Here is a 14802-nt window from a genome sequence, read left to right as displayed (position 1 = left end):
CCAAAAATCGACACTTTTATTCAAAAAGAAATAAACAAACAACAGTCGAGAAAATGTGTTTATTTTTCTTTGTTATTTTTCTCTGAAAAGCTCTGTTTTGTTGCATTAAAATTGTAATATCTTTCGTTCTAATTTCAAGATTGGAAATTTGTATGCATTTTTGAAAATTGCAATAACACAAGTTTTTAAAATAATAAACCTGTGTCACACCTTACAAATTTTTCTTAGGGTGTTGCTCTGAAATAAAAGTTAGAAATTGAGTTTTTATAAAACATGGAACTATTAATTAATTTGCAGCAAAATGGCGTATGAAATAAAAAATATTTTGATTAATTAATTATTTCTTATTATTAGACAATATTTTAGTGAAAGAATTGTAAAAAAACAAAAATCAATTATGAGCGGAGGAAGCAAAATACTGGTGAAAAGTCGGGGGTTTTCGAAATTTCACAAAAACTGGATTAGATGTATAGGTACGTACTTTTTTATTTGTTTTTAATTTCTATACCAAATGGGACCCAAATATCAAAGGGGCCTCAAAATTGAGTCTTGCCCCTGGGCCCCGGCCACTCAACGCACGACACTGCTAAGGGCCATTGTTTTTACAAGTATTGAACACTATAAGAACCAAATACCAACAACTGTTGTAGTAACACGGGTTAAAAACAAATAAATATATAATGTATAATGTTGATGGCCTTGGTTAAAATATTATATATTTCACCTATTTATTTAATTCTTTTTCTACTTGGCAAGCTCCAGTGGGGCGCTCAAATTGAAGTAAAATTAAAGAAGTTTGAAAAGAATATATACATATTCCCATCTTCTAAGCCCACAGTTGAGCACAATTTTGTTTTTTCTTTAGTAAAATTGGAATTCTGTTCAATATTCATAAATACAAGACAGATGTACATTATGCGTTTGCATGTTGCTTAATATAGAATAGATATCGTTATCATCTACACATTTATCCCTTCAGTTTCTAAAAAAAACTATAAAAAGGACACCCTTAACCCATTGAGTAATAAAACAAAAACATAATTTAGTATTTATACCTGAATGCATACTTTTTGTTCAATTTTAATTAACTATTTACAAAGAATTCTATTAATTACATACAACATATTTTTACCGATCGTCTATCTTCTAAATAATAAAACAGTAAAATAATTAAATTTTACAAGGTGGGTGAGTTACGCTTGAGTGAGTTAACCTTTTCATTTTATTTTATCTAAAAATGTACTCATTGTCATTGTCATTGTTCCATATTATAACAAAACAGATGCCACACTGTCTAGGTACTTCAAGCCTTTAGCGCGTGTCGCCCATTCAAAAAGAATGATAACAAAAAATAAAACAAAATTATTCACCCAGTTTATTCAATTTTTTTTTTTTTGTTATTTATTTTTTTAATAAAAATTGATTCCAACAAAATACCCAAAATATTTACTCAAACTCTTAACAACATTCATATTTATTAAGTTGGTTCTATATTTGGAAATGAACAGACATTAGGCAAAAATACCTCTAAATTTTGATTGTATTTTTAATGAAAAATAAAACAAAAACAGTAAATTATAATTATTAGTTTTTATTATACCTTGTGTATACATAAACAAATAAGTATACATATAAATTTATGCAGCAGGTGTCCGAATAATGACGTTCTCTACTTTAATTTCAATTTATAGTGCAATCTTCTCAAATACTAATACGATCACAGCTGTAAAAGTTTTATTTTGACGTTTCTCTTTCTTTTCAAGTTCGTTCTTTGTTTACTTTTTTTCTATTCGATAAAAAAAAAAAAACTTATGATGAGAACTACTTGAAGAGAGAGATAGGACTATGTACTTTTTCATACTTTTTAGATACAAAGTGCAGTTTTGTTTTTTTTTAATTAATTTTCAAACTATATGCAGAGTTGCCAGCATAAATTCAATAAGAAAAATGATATACTGCCCTATTCTACTATTCGATTCACATGAAAGTCTAAAATAAGAAGTCATTAAATGGGGGTTAAAAATAAATTTAAGCAATTTTTTTTTTTCTTTAAAATTGCTTAGACAGACAACGCTTTGATTTCGAAAGTTATATGTTTTTCAAAACCAGCTTTACGTAACAAAGAAATCAAATATTTCTATTTACGTGAATCGAATAGCAGAATAGGGCTGATATAATTGATAATTGAAAGATAAATTCATATTTAAAATGAAGATCTTTTTGACAAACTTAAATTTCTGTCTCAACAATACTGCTTATTTAAAAATTAAGAATTTTTATTTTTGACATTTGATGAAATTGAGTATGTAGTTGAAAGATCACTGAATAACTGTAGTGTTGGGAAACTTAATTTAGATCAACTTCCTCGTACAGAAATTTTGAATAATGTGGAGTACGTGGGTAATGTGGACTACTGCCATCTTATTATTGGAAAAGAATAAAAAGATATCATCTGTTTATTTTTATTTCATTTTTATGAAAAAGCATAATATTTTTGAATGTGCTTATTAACTTTTATAGACAAAGGTACGTTTTAGTATAAGTATGAATGTATGTGCATGATAACAAGAGAGAGAGAGAGAGAGATATACAGCCCTATTCTGCTATTCGATTCACGTGAATCGAAAGATTTCCTTCCTTTATCACGTCAAGCTGGCTTTGAAAAACTTCTAACTTTGGAAAGCAAAACGTTGTTTCCGCCTGATTTAGAAGTTCTAAGGAAAACAAATTAGCCTTAGTTTAATTCTAACCCCCATTTAAACGCTTCTTATTTAAGACTTTCACGTGAATCGAATAGCAGAATAGGGCCGATATAGTTTATATTACATTACAACATTACATAAAATATACAACATTATCCGTGTTCTCGTGAGAATTATGCAAAGTTAATCAAAGCTTTTGAAAGCATTTTAAACTATTTTTCTCAAACTGATTTCTACGGAATGAAGTAAGGTGTAGAAATTCCCAATAAGTCTTTGTTGGACTCTGTGTTAAATTTTTATTTATTTTTGGTGAGTACGATCATACTTTATAATTTTATAAAAAATGGTGTTTTTAAAAATTATTGCTTTTTTTTTAGTGGTATGGTGAATGAATGGTGAGTTGTTATTTTAAAGCTCTTTTTAAGATAAATTTATCAGAAAATATGACAAAAACGGTCAATTATTGTTTTTCAATAAAATTCCATACAAAATTGCAATCAAAGTTGAAGTTGAAAACAAAATCACAAAGTCATAAGATTCTATACATCCAAAATTTTTTGATATGAATCATATTTGGTTCATGAAATCTGTTTTGTGGCGTATTTTCTTCATTCATGAATCACATATTTGTCAAAATTATTACCAAACGATAAACAGTGTTGGAGAAAACTAAAACAACGGCTCTTAACGATTTGGTTAGTATTAGTGATAATGATCCAAAAACCTGATTTTTTTTTTATTTTTTCAAATAACGACGAATGTTCTTAATGATTTTTACTATACATTCAAGATTCAAGCCCTAAAATGAACCAAATTGAGTGAAAAACAATTCGTCGGAGAGCTGTTTAGGAAGGTTAATCATATTTTAAATTTGTTAAAATTTTTTTTTTTTTCAGTAAAATAAAAAGGCAAGATTGATATACACTAAAGATAAAGACTGGTTTAAATAAATACTTCCTTATTCCGTGACCTTTCTTTAACTTTACTGCATTAAATAGACAGTGTCTAAGTGCAAGATGGTGTTTATTTCCAATTAATGCAAATTCAATTTAATAGGATCAGGTTAACATATAGGAAGGTTATTTATGGTCAGGGGATGCTTCTCTGAACATGGAGCTTGTCCATTTTATAAAAAAAAAATATGGAAGAGATACATATGTATATGAAGAACGTCATGGGTTTACATGCTTAAGAAGATTAGCCATTGCAGTCTCCGGATCTCAAATCTATAAAGGAGAATAAAGATCTAAAGAAAAAAATCAGTGATGAAAACAAACAGGCTAAAACAGACATTGTGTTTTTATTTAGTTTTTACTTGCGATATAGGTACTATATATCAAGTTATGCATTCGTACAAAAAAAAAAAGTTGAGATAACATTTTTCCATGACATTACGATGGTAGAGAATGCCAAAAAAGTGGGTCCCGAAAGTCGTCTGTCTGTCTGTCTGTATAAGGAGCTACAGCCTAAACGGATTGGCCGATTCACTTCAAACTTGGTATGTTGCACTTTTTGAGGACTCTCCAGAGGGGTTTTTGGAATTAATTTTTTTGGACCAAAAATAACGGTACTTGTTATATGTATATCGATTTTAGTAAAGTTGAAATTGCTCAAAAACGGCTCTAACGATTTTGTTTAAAAAATTCAAATAATAGTTTTAAGACAAGGTCTATCTTTTAATGAAAAAAATTTTTTTTTTAAATCATTATTAACGGTACTTGCCATTGAACCGTTTTTTTTTTCAAATCCGATTACCTCCGAAACCGCTTATTCGATTTTAACAAAACTTTTTGTGAAGTAGCATATATATAATTTAAATATAAGCCAAAAATTTTGAAAAAAATAATTTTTGAATTTTCAAAAAAATTTTGAAATTTTTTTTAGAAAAATCAAATTTTCGAAAACAGGACATTGAATTTTTTTGAAATTTTTTGTGTAGATGTTGATTAGTGATTTCTACAAAATGGCATACCAATTTTATTTTAAAACTTTTTTTCCAAAAAATTATTTATAAAAAATTAGTTTTAAAAAAAACGGCTCTAACGATTTTGAAAATTTTTTTTTCTGAAAATGAATCTTAATATATCAATCACAAACTGCATACTTGTTTTGGGGGGCAATTTGATTTCAGATTTTATATTATTTTTTTAAAAAACGAATTTTTTTTTTTTTCTGTACCCATGTAGTAGGGTAAGGCTCAAACCGCGAAATTTAGATTTTCGAAATAAGCAATAAAAGACAATGGTATTATATGCATAATGAACATGATTTAGATGTATTTTTTAATGCTCATTCCAAAAAATCTAAAATCAAGGCAATCTGACGTCTTTGTAAAAAGTTATACCTGTTTTTCATCTGTCAACCCATGTTATTATAACAGTTACAATCTTACTACCAAAAAACCCTTAAAAGTTATGGTAGAGGAACTAAATTTTACATGAAGGTTTTTATGTCCATTATCATTAAGAATCAAAACAATGCAATGAAAAAAACATTCATATCTATGAAAAAATGGTATTTTTTGAGAAAAGGGGAAATTTTGGAATATGCACTAAAAAACATCCTGGTACATTCTTGGAATTAGTGCTAATAGGACAATTTTTTTGTTTCTATCTTCGTTTAGATATTCTATAGCTTATGTCAAAAATCTAAAAAATCTCATGTCCGCAAGTCCTAATTTTTCAGGTTAAACTAAATTAGTTGCAGGTTTTAAAAAAATAATACGAAAACTTTAGATTTTCATATGTATACCAACATAAGCGACATGATTTAAAGGTATTTTTTAACACTTTTTTCAACAAAACTCACAAACAAGTCAATCTGACAATCACTGAAAAGTAATGCACCTTTTTCATGTTGATCTGACACAAATAGCTTAAGTGTAGTTTTTCAATTTTTAAAATCTGCACCTCATCTTCAAACCAGGAAAATTAGGACTTGCGGATATGAGTTTTTTCTAGACTTTTGATATAAGTTATAGAATATCCAAACAAACATAGAAACCAAAAAATTAGCCTATTAGCACTAAATCCAAGATTGTACCAGGATGTTTTTTAGTGCATATTCCAAAATGTCCCCTTTCTCAAAAAATACCATTTTTTCATAGATATGAATGTTTTTTTCATTGCATTGTTTTGATTCTTAATGATAATGGACATAAAAACTTTCATGTGAAATTTGGTTTTTCTACCATAACTTTTAAGGGTTTTTCGGTACGTAGTAAGATTGTGACTGTTATAATAACATGGGTTGACAGATGAAAAACAGGTATAACTTTTTACAGAGACGTCAGATTGCCTTGATTTTAGATTTTTTGGAATGAGCATTAAAAAATACATCGAAATCATGTATCATATGTGCATATAATACCATTGTCTTTTATTGCTTATTTCGAAAATCTAAATTTCGCGGTTTGAGCCTTAAATCGCGACTTGCGGACATGAGACTTTTCTAGACTTTTGACGTATGTTATAGAATGCCAAAACGAACCATTGAGCAAAAAAAAAAAATTCTATTAGCATTCATTCCGAGATTTACCCCTTTTTTCACCCTTTTTTGACTGTATTAGTTCATAAAAAATTAATTCGTAAAATAAATGTTTTTCGAGATATTTTTTGTTTTTTTTTTTTTTTTCTTATGGAAACTACATTGAACGGCAAATCGAAAAAAATCTATGTCATTTTGAGGTTGTCGCTCCAAGTGGTAGATGGCGTGGAAAGCTATTTACCAAGTCACAATATGGACGTAGCTTATATTAATCCTAGTACCTATACCCAGATAAAAATGCATCAACAGATCTGTAAATATGTATAATTTAGAATTGTTTGGGTACTTCTCAAAATACTTTTGTCAACATTTTATAAACAATTCCTGCATGGGTACTCAAAATTCATTTAGATTTAAGATTTAATTTTTTTTTGTCCAATTTAAAATCAAATTCTCTTCTGTCTTAAAATTTACAAATATTTTTTTGTGCTGGCAACACTCTTTTCAAGTTTCATTTCTTTTCTGATGCAATCTTTTAATTCTTCTTGGTGTTGTTTTTTTTTTTGTTTCATTATTTTTTTTTTTTGTATTTGTTTTTTATTTCTATTGTTGTTTTATATTATATTCTTACTTAAACAACCTATTATTCAAAAATAAGAATTCCATACTAAAAGAAAATGCACAATAAGCAAAAAAAAAAAAAATTTTTGAAGGACAAAGCAGAGGCCCTTTCTGTGTCTCGAGATTTTCTCCACTTACTTCAAAGAAAAAACGAAAAAAAAAAAATAAATAGATATGAAACTTTCAATTCTCTTTTAAAAAATAAAGATTATTGATATTTTTTAAAAATAATTTTCATAACTCACTTTATTCCAGCAAAACACCAACAGATAGCATATCTCAATTGAAGAATAACTGTATTTTTCCAACGAAAGAAAAAGATATAGTATTGGTTAGCACAATTCGTCCTTAGGATCTCCTTTTTTTTTATTATTTTTGCGTAGGTGGTAGGCAAAGCTCTTCAGAGTGTTGTAGGAATTTTCCTCTCCTCTTGTTCTTGATTTTTTTCTCCGTCGTCCAAACACACAAAAGAAATCTCTTTACAAATGCCTCATATCGACTTGAAACTTCATCAAAGAAGTTTTAATTTCGATTTAAAACAAAATTATTTAACTTTTTTTCTAATTTAAGTCCTCAACTTATTTTGAAGGAGAAACAAAAAATAAAGTTTGCAAAAAATAATTCTCTACCAACAAACTCAGCTGTCAGTCGTTGAATATTATGACGAGGAGAAACGAAAAGGCAACGACACAAAATGCAAAGAGGATTACGAAATAAAAAAAAATAACTTGAACAAAAACACTATCATTCTATCTTTTTTTTGCACTATTGTGGCAATCCCCGAATGTCCGAAATGTCTCGTTCTCTCTTTTTAAACTAATACCTGCGCAGTAAAGTTTCTTTACCGTTTACCACACACACACCACCCCCGACGAAACGAACGAAAACTTTAAAACCAACAAGAACGAACAACAATCAACAACACACAAACTCAACTTTATTTACTGTTGCTTTTTTTTTGTACTTTTTCTCTACACTTCTCACACACTACTTTGTGCTTCTTCTAATACACAATAGATTCGTATTATAAAAAAACTTCTCTCTCTCCCACCACTGTGATCCAAGGTTTTCTTTGTTTGGAAAAAAAAAAATGGCTTTAAAACTTCCAAAAATTCATTCACAATGACGAAATTTTTTTAACTCTTCACAGTTGCAATAAAGACCTTGAAAACGGTCTTAATTATGTTTTAATTTATATATCCGAAAATTCGACCACTGAGTTGAAAAAAAAAAAAAAAACAATTTATCATCGAAAACAAAGAAACGTTTCAATTCCAAAAGTCAACTTTGAGTTGGATGATGATGGGTTGGGGATGAGAAGGTTGACTTCTCGTCTCTTTTCTTCTCCAACACTATTAATCGATGACGTCTTAACTTTGATTTTTTTTTCACCACTTCTCCAATTTTTTGCCAGAGAAAAAAAAAACTTATATTTTTTTTCTTTTTTTTTAAATACGCAGTGAGATTAGATATAATATTGTCATAAAAATTTCATAAATGACAGAATTTTCCACTTTAATTAATCGTCCGATAATTAATTTAATTTAGGGTGTGGATAAAACAATTAAAGAAAAAAATAGAAAAAAAAATTATATATGTAAATGGTGAGGGAAAATTTCCCCTCTACAAAACAACACACAAATAATTTATATTTATAACTAATTCATTCATAATTAGTTATTGCAGTTATTTTGTCTTTTTTTTAGTTTATTTTATTTATTTATTTAATTAAATATAAAATGTCTGTTCTACTACGAAAACGTTTTTTTTTTTCTCCTTTGTCTCTTGTTGATCGTTGCGAAGCCAAAACTCGACTTGTGGACTTGTTCTTGTCTATCTTCGATTTATTTTGTAGGTATTATTTTATTTTATTATGTATTTTTTTTATTTCATGACGAGAGTTCTCTTCTGTTTTTGTGTGTCGCGCAGTTATTTTATTTTTTTTTTCTTCTGTGTGTGTTGTTTTTCTGTTTTTTTTCATTCTTTAGTTCTTCTTCTATTGTTGTTTTGCTTTTTGATTCCAATTTTCTTGTTTGATTTTTTTTTTGTTATCTATCCAACCAGCTGTTAAGTTGTTGTTTTGCTTTGAATTTGTTTTGTGAGTGTGAGTGTGTGTGTTTGTTATTGGATTTTTGTTTTTATATATCGCATTTTATATTTGTAGTTGTAGGTATGTTTGTTTAAAAATTAAATACGATTTTGGTTAGAAGTGTACCCAAGTGTAGATTATGGACATGGAGAGATTCTTATGACTAAGAAATTTTTAGATTATCTGTTCGTCATTTTACGTTGACGTTGATTTGGAAAATTCTACCAATTTTTTAATAATGACAATTGAAAAGTAAGCAGGTATTTATTTATTATAATTTTGCTGTGAACTTCAGTCTTTTATTCATTTTTACAATCGAAATGAGAACTATCAACCATTTCATCCAGTTCATAAAATTTGGTTTCAAATTTGTATCAATCAAATTTTGATTGTTCTCTTGACAATTTTTCTTTTAATTACCGATTTTCAAAATTATTGTAATCAAAAATAAGTCTCAATAAATCTAAATTTTAATAACTTTACAATAACTTAGACGACAAGAATTGATAACGGTATTTTTAAGAGGAGTTCAATACAAATATGACGTAAAATACAATTACTTAATATTTTAGAAAATTGCCCCTCCCGCCTAAACGAGGGGAGATAGATCCCCGCCTCCCATAGTAAAAAATGATTATTTAGAAAAATCCTAGTCGACTGACATATCGTGCGGCTAAAATCGACTCGTGAAAAGTCCCCATAAGTTACTAGTCCGGTGAATTTAGACATCCAAGGTTACATTAATTCCCAGCAAGCTGAAATTTGGTAGGATTGTTGGAAACACCATCATAAATTAAATCTAAAAAGTCCTCATCGATCCGAGACCTAGAAAAAAATTTACTTGGGGTCAAAAATCACAAAAACACGATTTCACGATTTTCTGCAAAACGGTAAGTCTTATCAAAAAATTTTCCATGCAAGAATTGTAGACCAGATTATTATATATAAAAAGTGTCATGACACTTTTCTTCCTAAGACACACCGTTTCTTAGATATAACGATTCAAAAAGTTGAAGTTGAGATGTAATCGTCATAATCAGGCCTTTTCTGAAAAAAGAACTCCCAACTGAAAAGTTCTTGAAATTTCATTATTTTTTTAGCTTAAATTTCGTTCTTCGATGGTTAAGAATATGGGGAAAGCAAAAAAAAAAAAATTAAATTTTCACCATTTTTCCGATTGGGGCCCTTCTCCCGAAACCATTTTCCTGGTATTTTTTGTTTAGAATGGGTCCCAATAAAATACAAAGTGTTCGATAGAGAATGGGCAACTCTAAAACGGCTGATAGCTACACTTATGACTGTTCCAAAAACAGATAGAAAAAAGTTCTATCGCATCGCAACCAGTTCATAAAATATTGACTTTTTGTGACCTTTGACCCCAAATAAATTTTTTTCCAGGTCTCGGATCGATGAGGACTTTTTAGATTTAATTTATGATGGTGTTTCCAACAATCCTACCAAATTTCAACTTGCTGGGAATTAATGTAACCTCACCCCCTTATTTTAGTCTAATTTGACCGGACTATATCGTACTCTCCCCCGATATACCTATTCAGAAACCAAAAAAAAAAAAAAAAACAAAAAGTTGAGTGTTCTTTATAACATTACACACCCAAATTTTAATCAAAACCGTTAGAGCATTTTTTGAAAAAAATTACTTTTCTATTTCTGTCATATGGCAGGTACCGTAGTAGGAATTAGTCAAAACTATGCTAATTACCAAGTGTGAAGAAAATCGTTTAACTAGTTTAGGCAGTAGCTCAAAGTATACAGGGTGTCCCACAGTCACCGCCCCAAATGAAAACCATGGATTCCTGAGTAGGCTATTGATTATGTCGAAAAAAACAGGGCAATAAGGAACTAAGACCAGAGGCGGCGCTAGACCAAAATGAGGCGTGTGCGAGAGTAAATTTGCGGGGCCCCTAGGAAAATGATTTTGGACTATCATTATGCACGACTCGATCTCACGAACTTGTTCTTAAATTTCAAATTTTCTTTAATTTTTAACTTTTTATATAAATAAGATTTGTTAAATGTACGTAGATATCAGAAAAAAATTAATTCGTTCTTCAACGAATTTTTTCTTAATCCATACACAGTATTTCTAAAATGATTAAAATACAAGGAAAAATTAGACAAAAGGTGTTATGCAAATCTTATAAATATAGGAATTAATGACTCAGTGATGTCAAAATAAAGGTTATATCATCTTCTTTCAAAATTAAGAGGTCTGTCGGTTTGAAGCGTGGCATTTCACCCTCAAGCCTGTGGGAACCTTAGAAATGAAAAACGCTCTTACCTTTAAAACAGACTGCATGACCTAAGTTCCAATTTCTGACTTGAAAGACCTCTGGTTTTCAAAAGAAGATATTATTAGCTTTGATTTGAGATTAAATTTGCCTTTTAACTCCATAAGTTCAAAGGGGCGGGCGCAGCGTAATATATGAGACTTTTTCCTTAATTATTTGTAGTTTTGCATATACTTTGGGTCGTTGCTAATGAGTCTTATTTTTATTTGATTAAGTAATAATGTTTAACTCATCGACCAACATACCAAAAAACAAGACTTTATGAAACTTCCATCGTTTCTAACCTTAAATCATGCTGCGTTATGAAACTGACAACCTTTGACCCGGAAAACGTCTGAATTTGAGAAGAAGATGGCATTACCATTAATTTGACACCAATATCGTCTTTAAGCTCTATGAGATGCACAATTCGTTTTACCACGCCAACAGAGCCTAATGCAGACGGGAAGAGCTGTGGACTGTGGTTTTCGTATTTACTAACAGCCCTCTTTCACTTCAAATTTGAAATTTTCTTTACCTTGATGAGTTAAGCGTTTCTGGAGTGGCCGCCCTGCCTAACAAAATCTTGAATGAATTTGAGCAATTTCATTTACCTATTAAGGCGCATTTTTAGAAAAAAAAAATTAAAATCGTTAGAAATCGTTATACCTAAACATTTTTCGGAAAAAAAAACTATTTTAAGTGAAATTGGTATCAAATTTTGCAGAAATTATTTATCGACATTCCAAATTTTAGAAAAAATTAAATGTAAAATTTTCTAAAATTTGACTATTTTAATAAAAAATAAAATTCAAACTTTCTTCATCAAAATATAGAAACTATTAAAAACTAACACTTGATTTTTTTTTTCATAAAATCGTAAGTAATTTTTGAGTAAAATTTGAGGTAATTCTCTAAAACTGGTATAATATTATATACCGTGACGTGAGTTCCAGTGGCGTATCCAGAAAAAAATTTGGAGGGGGCTTGAAAATTTTTCAAAAATTTTTTAGAGGGGTACGAAAAATTTGTCTCTCTAATTTATTCATCTTTGATCGAGAGTGAAGCGCAGTGCTGCGGTACTGAAAGTAGTATAGTAGCATTTAACTGCTCTTGACGTAGACAGCTTCGTACTACTCTCTCCTATTTTCAAAGTTCTTGTGTCCCAAACATTTTACACAAAAAGCAAGAAGTTGAGTCAAATTTAAAAAAACACTTTATTTTGTTTGAACTTTGTCATGTGCTGTGTTTACAGATTTATTCCTTTCACGGTGTAGTTTTTGAGCTATACTCATCACCATTTTCGATTTGTTCCGCAATTCGACCGCAAGTTATTTGAAATCACTTTTCAATTTCACGTGAAATAAAATATCATATTCTTCATTTCGATCGATTTCGAAAACTTCGAAATTGCTTCGAACTGTCAAAACTGAAGGATCATCCATTTTTATTTTGTTTCTGAAGTTAAATTATTACTACTGGATGCAATTTTATCGACAATTTTAATGGAAAAAAAGAAGAATTCAAAAGAAAAAAAATAAGAAAACACACATAAGTTTTGATAATATTTTGTCCAAAAATTACAGTACGTATTATACTAAAGAAGAGATCTGATGTATTCCGAATTGGACTTAAATTCGAAAAAAAAACTACCCCAACCCCCAACTTCAGCTAAGGCTCTTACTCAAACAAACACAAATAGCAGTTTCAGAGTTTGGGGGGGGCTCGAGCATCTGAGCTGCCTCTAAATCTATAAGATTTACGAACAAGTTTCAGTCAAGCATATTCATTACTATGAAATTAGGTAAAAAAAACATGATCTTGAACGCTTGGGGGGGGCTTGAGCCCCCTGAGCCCCCCCTTCAATACGCCACTGGTGAGTTCTTATTTGTCCTACAGACCATTTTTGCCGAAAATGAGTTATGGATGCCATCTTATATTTTCGACCACGCTCTTTCGATTGCTGCAAACAGAATCGTCCTATCTCTTTTAGTTTTCAAGATAAAAAAAAATTATCCTATAGACCAAATTTGTTCGATGAATTTGATGCTTATTTGTCCTATATACGTTTTTGTATGCAGTAGGACAAATACTGGCTTTATAATTATGCAAAATTTGTGCTTAAATGTCCTATATCCAATGAAGTTATATTTTTCACACCAAATAACGTCCCATATTAAATCCTCTTAATAAGAGGCGAAAAACTCAAATTTTAAAGTCATTACATTGCCAAGAGTATCGTTGCTTAATGCTAAGGTAACCATCACTAATTAAAAAAAGAAGGACATCATCCATATCGTCCCGTTTTTGCGTGAACCACTTATCTACACAAATTTTGTACAGTTCTTAAAAGAAATATACATTTTACAAGAATGTGGTTGGTAAGGCTAGTCTCACGTTAGTCTTAAAATTTGAAAATTGCCACTTTTCAAACAACCTGTAATATCGCTGAGTGCTATTGCTATATTGACATAAAGTCGGGATTTGTTTCTTTCTTTAAAATATTGTTTTTTAAAATCACTTGTTTATGATTTCTATTAAAAAAAAGAGGCCGGAAAAAACCAAGGGGCTTTCCCTGCTAGATGCAGGAAGATATATACAAAAGTTGTGTGACTATTCTAGGTTTGTTTTTATTCATCATCTAGTTGGAAGTTTTTCAATGAAGTTATAATGACTAATGGGAATTGCTTTTGTTGATGTTTGCTTTCCTCTGTTAGATACTACTTACCTATCTATAATTTAATATTTTTTTTTTTTAAGAAATAACTATAATAAATACATAAATTATTCACATTTTTGTTTGATCAAAATTGTTGATTTAAAACCGGAAAAGTTTGGTGGATTGTGAATCCGTCCGTATTTTGAAACATCAATGATTCCTCAAAATGTGTTCGAATACGGAGTTTCAAAAAGCGAAAATTAAAAAACTCCACTTAATAAGATTGTCCTTTTTAATCATTTTTCAGGAGAAAACAAAAATATTTTACGTCCTTAACAAAGTGTTTAAATTGGTACAAAGTGTGAAAAATCAGTTTATATACATTGCGAGCGTTAGCGAGAAAACAAATTTTTTTACAGGAAATAAAGTTTACCCCTTCTTAAGCTTTATACAAAAAATTATTTCATGCAATTTTAAATACCTTTACAAAATTGAAAAATAGAAAAAAGAAAAAAAAAAAGTTTTTTATCACTGAGATTGTGTAACAAAAAATGTATACATTTCATTAAGTTTTAAATTAAATTTGGAATCTTAAGACCAAAATTTTAGATAATCCAAGGTGCTTGGCAAACTAAATATGTGCTTCACTTTAGAAAAAAAAAGTTAAACAATAATCTTAAATTGTTCAATTTTCTTTTTCTATCGAGTGGAAACAAGCCAATTTAAATTATTTTTTTTTGTTTGATTGTTATAAAATATACATAAATAAAGAAAATAGACATGGTTTTTCGGATTTTATTATTACCGAGACATTTTCATTTGGCGCCCGCGGGGCCCCTCCAAGCGCGGGGCCGTGTGCGGGGGCACACTCCGCACACCCCTTCCGCCGCCTCTGACTAAGACGTTCACGGGTTTTTATTGCAGGAATCGTTCAATGGGTTATAAAAGAACATAAAA

General features: G+C 29.6%; 1 protein-coding gene across 1 annotated transcript in view; it reads right to left on the bottom strand.

Moving 5' to 3' along the window:
* LOC129912726 (serine-rich adhesin for platelets-like) overlaps positions 1-8622 on the bottom strand; it is a 32811-nt gene extending 24189 nt beyond the window's left edge. Inside the window, exon 1 of the mRNA XM_055991097.1 lies at positions 7055-8622. The gene's annotated coding sequence lies outside the window, so the exon portion shown is untranslated. The remainder of the gene's footprint in view (positions 1-7054) is intronic.
* Positions 8623-14802: the final 6180 nt, after the last annotated feature.

This window comes from Episyrphus balteatus, chromosome 2 (genome assembly GCF_945859705.1).
Source record: "Episyrphus balteatus chromosome 2, idEpiBalt1.1, whole genome shotgun sequence".
In the NCBI taxonomy this organism is placed as follows: domain Eukaryota; kingdom Metazoa; phylum Arthropoda; class Insecta; order Diptera; family Syrphidae; genus Episyrphus; species Episyrphus balteatus.
This window is presented reverse-complemented; position numbering and strand designations above follow the sequence as displayed.